Source organism: Saimiri boliviensis, chromosome 9 (genome assembly GCF_048565385.1).
Source record: "Saimiri boliviensis isolate mSaiBol1 chromosome 9, mSaiBol1.pri, whole genome shotgun sequence".
Taxonomy (NCBI): Eukaryota; Metazoa; Chordata; class Mammalia; order Primates; family Cebidae; genus Saimiri; species Saimiri boliviensis.
Genome location: NC_133457.1, coordinates 51770093 through 51786077, shown reverse-complemented (window position 1 = coordinate 51786077; position 15985 = coordinate 51770093). Strand labels below are relative to the sequence as shown.

At 42.9% G+C, this 15985-nt stretch overlaps 1 long non-coding RNA gene across 1 annotated transcript in view; it reads left to right on the top strand.

The window, feature by feature from the left end:
* The window catches only part of LOC141585643 (uncharacterized), a 35152-nt gene that overhangs the window by 14830 nt on the left and 4337 nt on the right, over nucleotides 1–15985 (top strand). The window lies entirely within an intron of this gene.

The following is a 15985-nucleotide window of genomic DNA, read 5'->3' as shown; positions in this document are numbered from 1 at the left end:
GCAGTGCTTCCCTTACCACAAATGTTAGCTCTAACCCAGGAGAACACAGATCTCAATTCTTGGCAGGTCTATTTTTTCAAATTATCTATAACTCTTTTAGAAAATACAAAACAGTGAATCAGAGCTTACCTTCTAGATGGAAACTTGCAGTTAACCAGTATTTGAGGTCTTAGAAATGACAAGTTTTTCCTGCTACACTTTCTGATAAATCACCACCTAATCTTCCAATTCAACAACACAGGGGTAAGCAAATCATTGGCAGATTGAGACTAAACACAGGAAGTTCCCAGAAAGCTCCTCCCTTTACTAAGTTCCCCCAAACACAGATACTTGGGAACAAGAGGGGGTTCACCAGATTTTTAAGGTGACCCACACACTAATCCTGCTTGTTTGAGATCTATTGTGAGGATTATAAAGCAATTATTTCACCTAGAGAAAACTGTATCCTGGCATAATCCTGTAGCCAACATATCCTGCACTTGATCAGTTTAGCTTGAATCAAAATGATGGAGAGAGACCCTGTACAGTGGTACAAACTCCCCTTTGCAAGCACAAAGTTTGATTAAAAGAAACCCCATCACCACAAATAAGCAATGAACAAACCCCTGCAGTCCAAAGCCCCAGTGATCTAGAATGAGAAGTAGTTCCCCACTGTCAGTCACAGTGGCTGCAGGAAAGCTGCTTTTTCCCCAGTGTTCCCCTTGGGAGTATGAGCCTCCTCCCCGTCTCAGGAAGCCAGCTTTGTTGCCCTTCACTGATGGGGCAATTCCCACATTTCCCATGGTATTAGCACTCACCTGTGGTCTATTCCCCACTGCCCCTGAAATGAGCTCTTAGTAATCTTCTTTGGAGCCATTCTCTGCTCAGTCATCTGGGCCATCAGCAGCTATCCACAGTTCCCCCTGGATGCTCTAGTGTGAGCAGGTAGGACAGCTCCTGAGCAGACTTTGGATTCTAACATAGCAGGTCCTACAGGAGGGGAGTTAAAGCTGTCGCACTCATTAATGCTTCTGGTTTTCTGTGTGTCCAAGGACCCCAGAAACAGCTTGTAGGTCTTCACAAACCTCTACCTTTTGGAGCTGAATTTCTTCTCTGGACCTCACAATTCTGGGCTCAGAGTGCCTTCACGTTTTTCCAAAGTTCTCTGTAATTGGAAGATTAGTTGTTCTTTCTTATGAAGGGGAGTGGAGATTAGTGCTCCTCCTTGCTCAGGGGTAACTATAGGACTCCATTTGTGGGAGTGATAATGCATTCCTGAGTCTCAGGTAGGCCACATATCTTGGTGCCTAACAACTGTTAGCCCAATGGCTAAAACTATTGAACAAGTGGTCAAGGCAGAGATCAGTGATGTAGTTAATGGTCTTTGTCAGGGGAGGATGGGTGTGAGCATCATCAGTGCAGTGAAATCCCAAGCACAAAAGTAGGACCTGTCTGACCAAGAACCAAGTAGAAAGTATGGTGGAAGTAGCACTGAGCCTGGAGTTATGCCTTCAGCCACCCCAAGCTGAGGGCACTAGACAAGCCCCTAAGCTGCCCAGAGCCTCAACTCCCTTGAAAAGTGCAGAAAATAACTAACCTCAGGCTCATTGTGAGAATGAAAGAGCTTTGTAAACCAAAGAAACAATTGTCACTTTCTACCAAGGAAAATAGAGAAAAATAGAATTATATCAATATGTATGGTATTTATACTACCTGATGACAAACATTATGTTGTTTTGTTCAGATGAGTAAAATCTATTCCCTATTCTAACCTTTTTTTTTTTTTTGAGATGGAGTTTTGTTCTGTCGTCCAGACTGAAGTGCAGTGGCACGATCTCAGCTCACTGCAACCTCCGCCTCCCAGGTTCAAGTGATTCTCCTCCCTCGGCCTTCCAAGTAGCTGGGCTTACAGGCATGTGCTACCATGCCTAGCTAATTATTGTATTTTTAGTAGAGATGGGGTTTCACCATATTGGCCAGGCTGGTCTTGAACTCCTGACCTCAAGTGATCCACCCACCTTGGCCTCCCAAAGTGCTGGGTTTACAGGCATGAGCCACCACACCTGGTCCCCAGTTTACATTTAAGAGGGAAATCTTCAGTCCTGTGTAAGAGTTGATGAGATGTGTTCAGAAGGCAGGTCACTGGTACTTGGGGCCTCTTTAGGTTCATAGTCCAAAGTCCTTCCTGTGTCTTCTTGAGAAGGCCTCCTGTCATCTGAGCCACTCTACCTGGAACTTCTCGGGGCTCCCAGATCCATCCTTCAGCATTCCCTTTGGTTTGAGGAACAGAGCTACTTTTCCTTCCCTCTGCCCCCCTTTCTGCCCTTCCTGGCCTATACCACACTAAATTCTGTCTGTTCAGACAGGTATCAAAAAGCAGCTTTTAACCTGGACTTCACAGATCCCTAGAAGTTCTAAAGATGGGCTTCAAGAAACCCTGAATCCTGGGGCCATATTTTACATCAGTACCTTAACCCAGGATGTCACTTCTCCATACCTTCTCTTACATATCACATTCCCTAAGAAATATCCCTGCTCCCTGGCCCTCCTTGATACTAACTCTGCTCAAAATTCCTCTGAATTTCTTCACTGCACAATCTCAGCCCTTCTCCGACTAGCCAAGCAACACCTAGGAACCCCAATGTAGATATCCGAGTAGAGATGTACAAAGAACTACTTGTCTTTGAGCAATGGATGTGTCTGACTACACCAATGGCAGTCACATATGCATTCAGGTATTGTCTACTTTCCTAGGAATTTCTGAGTCGTGAGAGAGTTCTTGCTTCCTCCATTATAATGTAAGCCAGACTTGGTCAGTCCAACAGACTATGGAGCCTGGGCAATTGTTGCTGACTGATGAGAACTTAGGAAATGTGAACTGATGTGGCCCCAAAAAAATAAGAAGGATAAGATGAAACCTCTGAGTTAAGTGTTTTTCTATTATACTTGGATATTGGGAACTAGTGTTTAAAAAAAAAAAAAAAAAAAGGTAGACCATCGAGGAAAACCACAGAGCTGGAGGAGAAATTTCCCCAACTCTTCAGCCCTATGGATAACCTCTGCTAACCTCAATTGAAAATAGTTCAGTATTTAGCACTAAACTTCCTCCTTCTACAGGAGCCACTATATTAAGAAGGGGAAGTTAAAAGAATTTTTTTTAACAATAAATGTTTGTCGAATTGAATTTCACATGAAAAGCACAATGCTTAATTCTGTAGCTTCTTTGAACTCAGATTTATTGCAAGAAGGAAATTTTCAACCCAAGAATATTTGTCCTATTTACTTTGGAGCCTTTGAAACCACAGTTCCGGTTTTAACATATTTGTTAAGCGAGTGTGGCTGATAAACTTGTTAAAGCATTCAGCTACTAACAGAGAAAAACCAATACACAAAATGATATCTTATCAACAATGCCAATTCTGTTCACCACTGTTCTGAAGTTGGAAAAAGACTGGAATGCTGGGTTTACATGAACAAAGAGGAGATGGCTGGACAGAGGCATTTCACTGCAGACTAACAGCAATCCATAGCAGAACACTAGGAAACCCACAGAGGAATAATAAGATAATTGACATGCAATAAGGACTGACATTATCAACATCAAATTCTGAAAAAAAATGTTAAAAAGTATTTTTCACTAAAAAACCAATGAGTTAGCACCAGAGTAAAATCTCTTTGTCCCTTAGCAATATTATAAACTAGTCTGAATTTCCAAGGAAATGAATGGAGCCTTGTGTTTCTGGTGATAATGCTTTTTGTTCTCCACTCAGCCACAGCAGTCAAACATGCCCCTGTTTGCAGCACTTTACATAGCTATCAATAATTGATTTCTGGGTTTGTTCTGGAAATTATTGTATTCACACGTGGAGTTTCCCCCTTTTTGAAATTTACTTGCCAATAAAAGAGGAGGTAGGGGATAAGGGCAGGGAGATAAAGAGAAATAAGTTAATAAATGTTCTCTATAAACCAATTGTGCCCCAGACACCACTTTCAAAGACTGAAGAATGGGGTCTGCAAGAAGCCTTTAGAAAAGAGTGGCCCCTTTCTGAGAGGGAAGGGCTATTTGAAGAGACTTTGCTAAATTCTATAAGCCAGAGTTTAGTTTCTTTTTCCTGTAAGGAACTGAAAACAGCTTAGGATCATCTATGCTAAGGGTCCACAAGGCACAGCACTGTATAAAGCCTGAGTGTCTGAGAATGAGCACTTTGCAATATGGCTGAAAGAAACTGTTATGAATTGAATGTTTGTGCCCCCCTATATGTTAAAGCCCTAACCCACAATGTGATCGTGTTTGGAGGCGGGGCCTTTGGAAGTAAGTAGGTTTAGAATAGGTCCCTGAGAAAAAGAGAAAGACAGATATCTCTCTCTCTCTCTCTCTCTCTCTCTCTCTCTCTCTGTCTCTTTCTGTCTCTCTCTCTTTCTCTCTCTCTCTCTCTCTCTCTCTCCCCCTCTCTCTCCCTCTCCCTCCCCCCTCCCTCCTCCTCCCCCTCCCCCTCTCCTTCTCCATATTTACCATGGAAAGGCTATGTGAGCAACAGAGAGAGAAGGTGGCTACAACCCAGGAAGATAACTTTTGCATAAACCTGGTAAATAAGTATCTTTAAATCACCCAATGTGTGGTATTTTGTTATAGCAGCCCAAGCTAAAATAGAAACCCCAGGGTAGGTTTCTTCTGTCTAATCCCCTTACACATGTTTTTATGAGAATCTGTTTTTGAGCCATGGGTGAGGTTAGAGCTGCTCTTAAGATTTAGAGAATTGACTGTAATCCCAGCACTTTGGGAGGCCGAGGCAGGTGGATCACGAGGTCAACAGATCAAGACCATCCTGGTCAACACGGTGAAACCCCGTCTCTACTAAAAATCTAAAAAATTAGCTGGGCATGGTGGCGCGTGCCTGTAATCCCAGCTACTCAGGAGGCTGAGGCAGGAGAATTGCCTGAACCCAGGAGGCGGAGGTTGCGGTGAGCCGAGATTGCGCCATTGCACTCCAGCCTGGGTAACAAGAGGGAAACTCCGTCTCAAAAAAAAAAAAAGATTTAGAGAATTGAGAGCAGGCTTCGGTGGGGTAGGAGTAACTTCATCTGCAACAGAAACCTGAAGCAAGTGGCACTGGCCTCGGAGGCCTCTGCCTTTCTTCCTTTTGTCCTTGCACACACCCCTACTCTGTTCTCTTGCTATGTATTTTCCCTTTAAATGGAGTTCCCTGGTCTTCCTTATCTCAGTGCCTGACAATTACCATGCATTCAGTTGCCCCAGCCAAAAACTAGAGGCTAACTCTTAACTCTTGTTTCTCTTTAACCCTCACATCCAAGCTATATAAATTGAGCTCCTCTGAGAAGCAGACACTGTGATGAAATTAACTATGCAAGTTTTTATTGGGGAAATGCATATGTGAGAAAAATAGGAAGGAAGCCTTGTATGGCTGGGACAGTTGTCAAGTCACAATGCAGATCTGACAGAAGTTAAGGGGAAGCATTCTAGGCTGGCTTGTCTAAGGCTGTCCTTGTCTAAAGAAGGCTCAGCACAGCCACTGGCACGCCAAAGTCAGTCATACAGGCTGGGTGCGGTGGCTCACACCTGTAATCCCAGCACTTTGGGAGGCTGAGGTGAGTGGATCACCTGAGATCAGGAGTTTGAGACCAGCCTGGCTAACATGGTGAAACCCCGTCTCTACTAAGAATACAAAAATTAGCCAGGAGTGGTGGTGGGCACCTGTAATCCCAGCTGCTTGAGAGCCTGAGGCAGGAGAATCACTTGAACCCAGGAGAGATGTTGCAGTGAGCCGAGATCACAGCACTGCACTCCAGCCTGGGAGACAGAGTGAGACTCCATCTAAAAAAAAAAAAAAAAGTCAGCCGGGCGCGGTGGCTCAAGCCTGTAATCCCAGCACTTTGGGAGGCCGAGGCGGGTGGATCACGAGGTCGAGAGATCGAGACCATCCTGGTCAACAAGGTGAAACCCCGTCTCTACTAAAAATACAAAAAATTGCCGGGCGCGGTGGCTCAAGCCTGTAATCCCAGCACTTTGGGAGGCTGAGGCGGGTGGATCACGAGGTCGAGAGATCGAGACCATCCTGGTCAACATGGTGAAACCCCGTCTCTACTAAAAATGCAAAAAACTAGCTGGGCATGGTGGCGCGTGCCTGTAATCCCAGCTACTCAGGAGGCTGAGGCAGGAGAATTGCTTGAGCCCAGGAGGCGGAGATTGCAGTGAGCCGAGATCGCGCCATTGCACTCCAGCCTGGGTAACGAGAGCGAAACTCCGTCTCAAAAAAAAAAAAATACAAAAAATTAGCTGGGCATGGTGGTGTGTGCCTGTAATCCCAGCTACTCAGGAGGCTGAGGCAGGAGAATTGCTTGAACCCAGGAGGCGGAGGTTGCGGTGAGCCGAGATCGCGCCATTGCACTCCAGCCTGGGTAACAAGAGTGAAACTCCGTCTCCAAAAAAAAAAGTCAGTCATAGAGTAGTCCTGCATCTCTCAAGAGTGGGTCTACCTTAGTACTCTTGCCACATGCAGTCATTGGCTGGGAGCAGCCTGTGGACGGAGTGGCCTTGGCATAAAATCAGTGATACATTTTATAGTGCAGCAGCAGCAGCTAGGACCCGGCTCAGTTATGCTGCCTCTAGCTGGAGGTCTGTGAGGCGCGTTCTCACAGCTGCCACAGTGCACGCCTTAAGCTGCACAGATTGACTTCTGCATATAGGTTCCAGAAACCTTTCTTCCTGGGAGACACTAACAAAAAGGAAGTTACTGAGATGAACTACAGTCCCTGTCACTGTAGTTGATCTTGGGCTATAACTCATCTTGTTTTTTCTCAATATTCATTCTAAATTCCCTTCACCCTCAGAAGGTACCTCATCAGATGTTGGTAGTTCAGCTGGTTGTGCAACTCACCTCCCTAAGGTGCAAATGCTTGATGGTCATAACTTTCTCAGTTCAGGGTTGCTGCACATGTCTGTTCACAGTTACAGTGGGGCAAGAGAGTACCAAGAGGCCCAAAGTGGATCTCCTAGGTACCATATCTACTCCTCCCTACTGCTCTTGTGTGACAGCAGCCTTATCTCCTCTTGTCAGTCAGGGTTAATTACTTCTACTTATGTAAATACTTTTTACTTGCTGGTCCAGATCACAGGAGTCCAAAGTGCCCTGCAGTAGTCTGTAATACAGGGGGACCCTTGCAGTATCACCTCGCAAGAATCTTCTCTATTTGGGACAAGAACCTCCAACAGTGAAGAGCTCAGAGTTTCAGGAACAAGAAACACAAAATCCCCTAACAGATCATTAGGAGTGAGGGTTAGTGGGGCCACTCCTATTTATACCTCCTTAATGCCTGAATCCTTCCTACTGGGAACAGAGCACCCAATACACATCTCTGGATAGATGCAAATATGTTATGTTCTGAAGGATGCCACCCCGCTCTTTCAGAGTGTTTCTTCCAAGAACGTACTTTAGTTGTACCTTTAGAAGACCATTCCAGAAAGCTGCCTCTAGGAGGTGTGATATATGATACAACCAGTGGATCCCATGGTCATGGGCCCACTCCTGCACGTCCATCACATAAAGTGCTGGTCAAATTCTATGCTTTCCATGCCTGTGGACCAGGCATTTCATAACACTCAGATAGTGCTGTAGCTGAGATATTACAGGAAGGAAAGGAAAATTCATACCAGGAACTTTCACTTCTGTGGGCATGAACCATTGGCTCTTTCAAGGTGTGATGGTTAATTTTATATGCCAACTTGACTAGGCTGAGGGATACCCAGATAGCTGGTAAAATATTATTTCCAGATGTGTCTGTGAGAGTGGTTCCAGAAGAAATTAGCATTTGAATCAGTAGACTGAGTAAAGAAGATCATCCTCAGCAATGTGGGTGGGCAGCATCCAATCTGTTAAGGGCCTAAATAGAACAAAAAGGCTAAGGCAGATGACTTCCCTTTCTCTCTCTCTCTCTCTCTCTCTCTGTTTGTGAACTGGGACATCTATCTTCTCCTGCTTTCAGACATTGGAGCTCCTGGTTTGGGGCCTTCAGACTCCAGGACTGACTCCAGGCTCTCCCCTAACCATCCCCCAACACGACCCTCCGACCCCCGCCCCACACACACAGCTCTCAGGCCTTCAGACCTGGACTGAATTACACCACCAGCTTTCCTGGTCTTCAGCGTGCAGATGGCAGATAGTGGCACTTTTTGGTCTCCATAATTGGGTGAGCCAATTCCCATAACAAACCTCCTCTTATGTATCTACATCTATTCCATTGGTTCTGTTTCTCTGGAGAATCCCAATTAATACCCAATAGAAGGAGTGTGATGTGGTCAACCAACTTGGCACCAAGTAGCCACTTGGTCCCCTGCGTAAATAATGCCATATCAGGGACTTAATGTTGACCTCTGTTGCTGACAAGTTGGGCATTCAGAGGCAGTAGTAGTTAGTTTGGTCCTAGTAAGTGGGAGCCTATTCTGTTAGGCCAATACATGGCCTCTGTCTTTGCCGTGATAGCCCTTCCATTTATGTTCCGATCATGCAAATTTTGGGGTGGTGACCACTTGCTAGATTGTCAGCAGTACCCTGCTGTGAGGTGTCTCACTGTTGTTTTATTTCCATTTCTCTGATAATTGATGAGTTGAAGTATCACTTCATCAAAAGTTAGCTTTTTGGTTTCCTCTTCTGTGAATTGCCTTTTCGTGCACTTAACTCATCTTTCTGTTGGATTCTCTGCCCTTTTTATTGTAAATCTACAACTTCCTTATAAAATCTAGATATTAGTCTCCTGTTGGTTTTAAATACTGCAACTATCTTCTCCCAATATGTCATCTGGTTTAATTTGTTTTTCTATTTCACAGATATTCTGATTTTGATGTAATAAATACAGGAGTTATTTTTTTCAATAATTTGTGTCTTGGGGATCTTTTTGAAAAAGACCTTCCTCACTCCTAAATTACAAAAATATTCTCCTACATTTTTTTATTTTTTCTGTTTAATTTTTTTTTTTTTTTTTTTTTTTTTTTGAGACAGTCTCACTCTGTCACCCAGGCTGGAGTGCAGTAGTGCGATCTCAGCTCACTGCAACCTCCACCTCCTGGGTTCAAGCAATTCTCCTGTCTCAGCTTTCTGGGACTACAGGCATACACCACCACATCCAGCTAATTTTTGTGTTTTTAGTAGAGATGGGGTTTCACCCTGTTGGCCAGGATAGTCTTGCTCTCTTGACTTTGTGATCTGCCCACCTCAGCCTCCCAACGTGCTGGGATAACAGGTGTGAGCCACCGTGCCTGGACCAAGAATTTCTTAAAGCAGCCAACTTACAGAAATCTGATAAATGACTGTTATCCAAAATATACAAAAAACTCTTAAAACTCAACAATAAGAACATAAACAATATGATTTAAAAATGGACCAAAGCCTTTAATAGACACCTCACAAAAGAAAATATGCAGATGGTGAATAAGCATATGAAAAGATGCTCCATATCACATGTAATTAGAAAACTGCAAATTAAAACTATAATGAGGTCCACTATACACCAATTAGAATGACTAAAATCCAAAACACTGACAACACATGTTTAGCGAGGATGTGGGGCAACAGGAACTATTATTTTTTGCTATGGGAATGCAGAATGATATAGCCACTTTGGAAGACAGTTTGGTAGTTTCTTACAAAACTAAACATACTCTTAACCTGAGATTCAGCAGTCACAGTCCTGAGTATTTACCCAAGGATGCTAAAAGCTTATGTCCACACAAAAACCTGCACATGGTTATTTATAGCAGCTTTATTCACAACTGCCAAAACTTGAAAGCAACTAAATGTTCTTCAGGAGGTGAATGGATAAACTGTGTTACTTCCAAGCACTGGAATATTATTCAGTACAAAAAAGAAATAAGTTATCAAGGCATGCAAAGACACGTAGGACACAAATGCATACTGCAAAGTAAAAGTGGCCAGTCTGAAAATGCTAAATGCTTTATGTTTCCAACTATATGACATTCTGGAAAATGCGAAACTATGGAGACAGTAGAAAGATCAGTGGTTACCAGGGTTTCACGGAAGAAGAGATGAATAAACAGAGCATACAGGATTTCTAGGGCAATGAAACTACTCTCTGATACTATAATGGTGAGTACATGCTGTTACACATTTATCCAAATCCCTAGAATATACAACACCAAGACTGAACCCCAATATAAACTAGGTACTTTAAGTGATAATGATGTAGCAATGTAGGTTTGTCAGTCATAACAAATGTACCACTCTGGTGGAGGATGCTGATAATGGGAAAGATTACCTATGTGTGAAGGTAGGGGGTATATGGGAAATCTCTGTACCTTCCTTTCAATTTTGTTGTAAATCTAAAACTGCTCTAAAAAAATAATGTCTTTTTTAAAAAGCAGTTAGAGGTGGGGAAATGCACATTGCATACAAGGAACAATGACATGGATCACAGAGGATTTCCTATCAGAAACAATACAAAAAAGAAGACAGTGAGGCAACATTTGAAAGTGAAAAGCAAAAACAAGAAAAAAAAAAAAAAGAAAAAGTGGGCGGGGCACGGTGGCTCAAGCCTGTAATCCCAGCACTTTGGGAGGCTGAGGCAGGTGGATCACGAGGTCAAGAAATCTAGACCATCCTGGTCAACACGGTGAAACCCCGTCTCTACTAACAATACTAAAAATTAGCTGGGCATGGCAGCGTGTGCCTGTAATCCCAGCTACTCAGGAGGCTGAGGCAGGAGAATTGCCTGAACCCAGGAGGCGGAGGTTGCAGTGAGCCGAAATCGCGCCATTGCACTCCAGCCTGGGTAACAAGAGCGAAACTCTGTCTCAAAAAAAAAAAAGAAAGAGTGAAAAACATCAAGAACTATCAACATAGAATTCTACCCCCTGTGAAAATAACTTTCAAATTTGAAGGCAAAATAAAGACTTTTTGAAGATATACAAAAGCTGGCCGGGCACAATGGTCTTACACCTTTGGGTAATCCCTTTGGGAGGCCAAGGCAGGCGGATCACTTGAGGTCAGAAGTTCAAGACCAGTCTGGCCAAAATGGTGAAACCCCGTGTCTACTAAAAATTCAGAAATTAGCTGGGTGTCGTAATGGGCACCTGTAATTCCAGCTACTCAAGAGGCTGAGGCAGGAGAATCGCTTGAACCCTGGAGGTGGAGCCTGCAGTGTGCCGAGATCGCACCATTGCATTCCAGCCTGGGCAACAGTATGAGACTCTGTCTCAAAAAAAAAAAGATACACAAAAGCTGAAACAATTTATCACACATAGAATTGCAATACAAGAAATATTAAAAGAAGTCCTTTAGGCAGTAGACAAATTATATGAGGAAATATGGACCTACACAAGGGAATGAAGAACACCAGAAATGAGTATATATAAGGAAATATACAAAAGTTTAAGAAAAGCTTTAAAATTTTTTTAAATAAAATTCACTGTTTAAATAAAATCAGGCCGGGTATGGTGGCTCACACCTGTAATCCCAGCACTTTGGGAGGCTGAGGCAGGCGGATCACAAGGTCAAGACATCGAGACCATCCTGGCCAACATGGTGAAAACTGTCTCTACTAAAAATACAAAAATTAGCTGGGCATCGTGGCACGCACCTGTAGTCCCAGCTACTCAGGAGGCTGAGGCAGGAGAATTGCTTGAACCCAGGAGGCAGAGGTTGCAGTGAGCTGAGATCTCACCACTACATTCCAGCCTGGCTCTCAGTGATGGAGCAAGACTATGTCTCAAAAAAGAATAAATAAATAAAATAACAAAAATTTTAAAATAAATATATAAATAAAATCAAGACAATGTAGTGTGGAAGTTATAACACATGTAAAAATAAGATATATTACGAAATAGCATAAATCCTGGAAGGGAAACAATGGAAGTGTTTGATTGTAAGGTTCTTACGCTACATGTAAAGTGGTATAATGTCTCTGGAATGCAGAAAGTCATGACTTAAAGATGTATATTATAACCCTAAAACATCCACCAGAATGATGCAACTGAGCTTACAGCTAATAAAAAGAAAGTAAAATTGAATCATAATAATACTCAGTTATTCTCTAAGAAGTCAGAAAAGGAAGAAATGGGGAAAAAAACTGATGAGAAAAATAGAAAAAAGAGCCGGGCGCGGTGGCTCAAGCCTGTAATCCCAGCACTTTGGGAGGCCGAGGCGGGTGGATCACGAGGTCAAGAGATCGAGACCATCCCGGTCAACATAGTGAAACCCCGTCTCTACTAAAAATACAAAAAATTAGCTGGGCATGGTGGCACGTGCCTGTAATCCCAGCTACTCAGGAGGCTGAGGCAGGAGAATTGCCTGAACCCAGGAGGCGGAGGTTGCGATGAGCCGAGATCGCGCCATTGCACTCCAGCCTGGGTAACAAGAGCAAAACTCTGTCTCAAAAAAAAAAAAAATAAAAATAAAAATAAAAATAAAAAAAATAGAAAAAAGAAAACAATATGAGTGACTTAAAATTGACCATATCAACAAGCAAAAATCAAAACGGGGAGAAAAATGGAGAGTAGATAGGCAAAACAAACCCAAAATAAACAAACAAAAAAGTTCTCAGTGATTGTATTATCCTAAGACTTCTGTGTGAATAATGTGGTTAAAGTAAATGAGTGATTATAGAATATTCTAATTCTATCGTAACCTAGGTCCTTGAAAATCAGGATTTCCAATGTGGTGGATAGAAATATATCCAATGTAGAAAAGGTTATGCAAAACACCCTGCAGTCCTGAATTTGAATTAGAAGTATCAGTATGAACTTGAGATATTTTGCTCTGTGTGTGTGTGAATGTGTGTGTGTGTGTGTGTGTGTGTGTGTGTGTGTGTGTGTGTATACATTTCCTAGCAATGTCCATTGAAGAAGTCTACAATGGCCAATCCAGTAGCAATTAGCCATCTTTTAACCCAAACAGATTGTGGTTTTGAAATATGTCTAAGAAAAATTAAGGCTTTTAGAGGGAAATACTTCATTCAAGGCCTGAGGCAGGAAAAGTCTATGGTGAATCTAGAATATGTTTTCACATCAGATAGCAAGAAACTACTAGGGTCACAAATGATTCAGGAACCAACTTGAGGAGGCTTCTACTGAACAAAAATAGGATACTTTTAGCTTTATAAAGCATAATCATTGTAATTGATCAGAACTCTTCAAATATATTTAAAATCATAGACTCAGGATATTTTTTAAAAACCTAATTAACTAGTTTTGGATCATGATAGATACCCAGATCACTATCTTAAAAACCTGGTAAGAGAGAGAACCAAAGATTCATTTTATATTTCCTATATAAAATTGTATTTGTGGTTACTAGCAGTAAAAACAGTTGTGGTATAAAAATATTTCAACTTATAGATGTATGTAAAAGCATTCCAACTAATACATGGCAAATAAATTTGAGTTAGAATATTACAATTATGCAACTCCCAGTAAATTAATGGATGTAGACATTGGTCATCAAAATCTGCTAATATCAAAAAACGAGTGAAAACCAAACGTTATTTGCCTCCTGATGAATGAACACAGCACCACCTGTGGACTTTTCAAAGGGATTATACCTAAATCCAATAAAGCCTCTGGTTCCAGCTGCCAATCTGCAGGTAATATAGAGAACACAGAAATGTATTGAACTGTACCAAGAGCAAGATCCAGACAGTGGGAAACCACACATCAGAAGTTCCAGTGTCTTAATCTGAAAAAAATTTAAAGAAAACAAGGAGCCGGGCGTGGTGGCTCAAGCCTGTAATCCCAGCACTTTGGGAGGCCGAGGCGGGTGGATCACGAGGTCGAGAGATCGAGACCATCCTGGTCAACATGGTGAAACCCCGTCTCTACTAAAAATACGAAAAACTAGCTGGGCATGGTGGCGCGTGCCTGTAATCCCAGCTACTGAGGAGGCTGAGGCAGGAGAATTGCCTGAGCCCAGGAGGCGGAGGTTGCGGTGAGCCGAGATCGCGCCATTGCACTCCAGCCTGGGTAACGAGAGCGAAACTCCGTCTCAAAAAAAAAAAAAAAAAAAAGAAAACAAGGAATGGAGGGGATTTCTGAAGATTAAAAGATACTTTAAGGCTGGGCTCGGTGGCTCATGCCTGTAAGCCCAGCACTTTGGGAGGCCAAGGTGAGCAGATCACTTGAGGTCAGGAGTTCAAGACCAACATGGCCAACACAGTGAAACCCTAGCTCTACTAAAATACAAAAAATTAGCCAGTCATCGTGGTGTGCATGTGTAATATCAGCTACTCAGGAGGCTGAGGCAGGAGAATCCAGGAGGCAAAGGTTGAAGTGAGCCAAGATCACACCACTGTACTCCGGCCTGGCCAACAGAGTAAGACTCCATCTCAAAAAGAAGATACTTTAAAGACAGAGCAATTTTTGAATACACAATAGTAAACTAGTGATTAGGACTGTACATGTTTGGAAACTGAAGAAACACAAAAAAGTGGTTACTGTAAAAGACAGGATAATGGATAATGAAGGAAGGGAAGGAGTTGAGATCAGAATGGGGCATACAGAGGGTCTTCTGGGATGACTGGCAAAGTCCTAGTCACCAAGGTAACCTGGGTGGTAATTACAGGAGTATTCACCTTATATTAAATCTGTAGGCATATACTTATGTTGTAAAATATTGTGATTCTGTGTTTTATTTTATTTTATTATATAAAAGGCCTGCCAGGCAGGATGGCTCATGCCTGTAATCCCAGCACTTTGGGAGGCCAAGGTGGGAGGATTCCTTGAGGCCAGGAGTTCAAGATCACCATGGGCAACATAGTGAAACCCATCTCTACAAAAAAAGTTTTAAAAGTTAGCCAAGAGGCTGGGTGCAGTGGCTCACGCCTGTAATCCCAGCACTTTGAGAGGCCGAGGCGGGTGCATCATGAGGTCAAGAGATCGAGACCATCCTGGTCAACATAGTGAAACCTTGTCTCTACTAAAAATACAAAAAATTAGCTGGGCATGGTGGTGCGTGCCTGTAATCCCAGCTACTTAGGAGGCTGAGACAGGAGAATTGCCTGAACCCAGGAGGCAGAGGTTGCGGTGAGCCAAGACTGCGCCATTGCACTCCAGCCTGGGTAACAAGAGCGAAACTCCGTCTCAAAAAAAAGTTAGCCAAGAGTGGTGGTACATACCTGTAGTCATAGCTCCTCAGGAGGCTGAGATGAGAGGATTGCTTGAGCTTAGGGATTTGAAGCTGCAGTGAGCTATGATCACACCACTGCACTTCAGCCTGGGTAAAAAAGCAAAATACTGTCTCTGAAAAAGAAAGAGAGAAAGAAAAGGAAGGAAGGAAGGAAGGAAAAGAGGGAGGGAGGGAGTGAAGGAAAGAAAGAGAGAAACAAAGAAAAGGAAGGAGGGAGGGAGGGAAGGAAGGAAAGAGGAAGGAAGGAGGGAGGGAGGGAAGGAAAGAAGGAAGCAAAGAGAAGGAAGAAAGGAGAGGAAGGAAGGAAGGAAAAAAGGAAGGAAGGATTCTTTTTCCTCAGTAATGTGAAGTGCCACTTAAATCATATACTAAAATTTTACATATGTTTGGGCTTACTTATGGTCTTTCTAATCCATTGATCTGTCCAATGCACCACCAATACTACATAGTACTACATTGTTTTAATTATACAAGTTTTTTTTTGTTTTTTTTTTGTTGTTGTTGTTTGTTTTTTTGTTGTTGTTGTTTTTAAAGACAGTCTTGCTCTGTCACCCAGGCTGGAAGTTCAGTAGCATGATCTCGGCTCACTGCAACCTCCACCTCCATGGCTCAAGCAATCCTGCCACTTCAGCCTCCCAAGGAGCTGGGACTACAGGTGTGGGCCACCACACCCAGCTAATTTTTGTACTTTTTTGTAGAGAAAGAATTTTGCCATATTGGCCAGGCTAGTCTCGAACTCTTGGCCTCAAGTGATTCACTCACTTCAGCCTCCCAAACTGCTGGGATTACAGGCATGAGCCACTGCACCTGGCCCATACAGGATTTATAGTATGTTTTAATATATAATATGGCCAGTATCC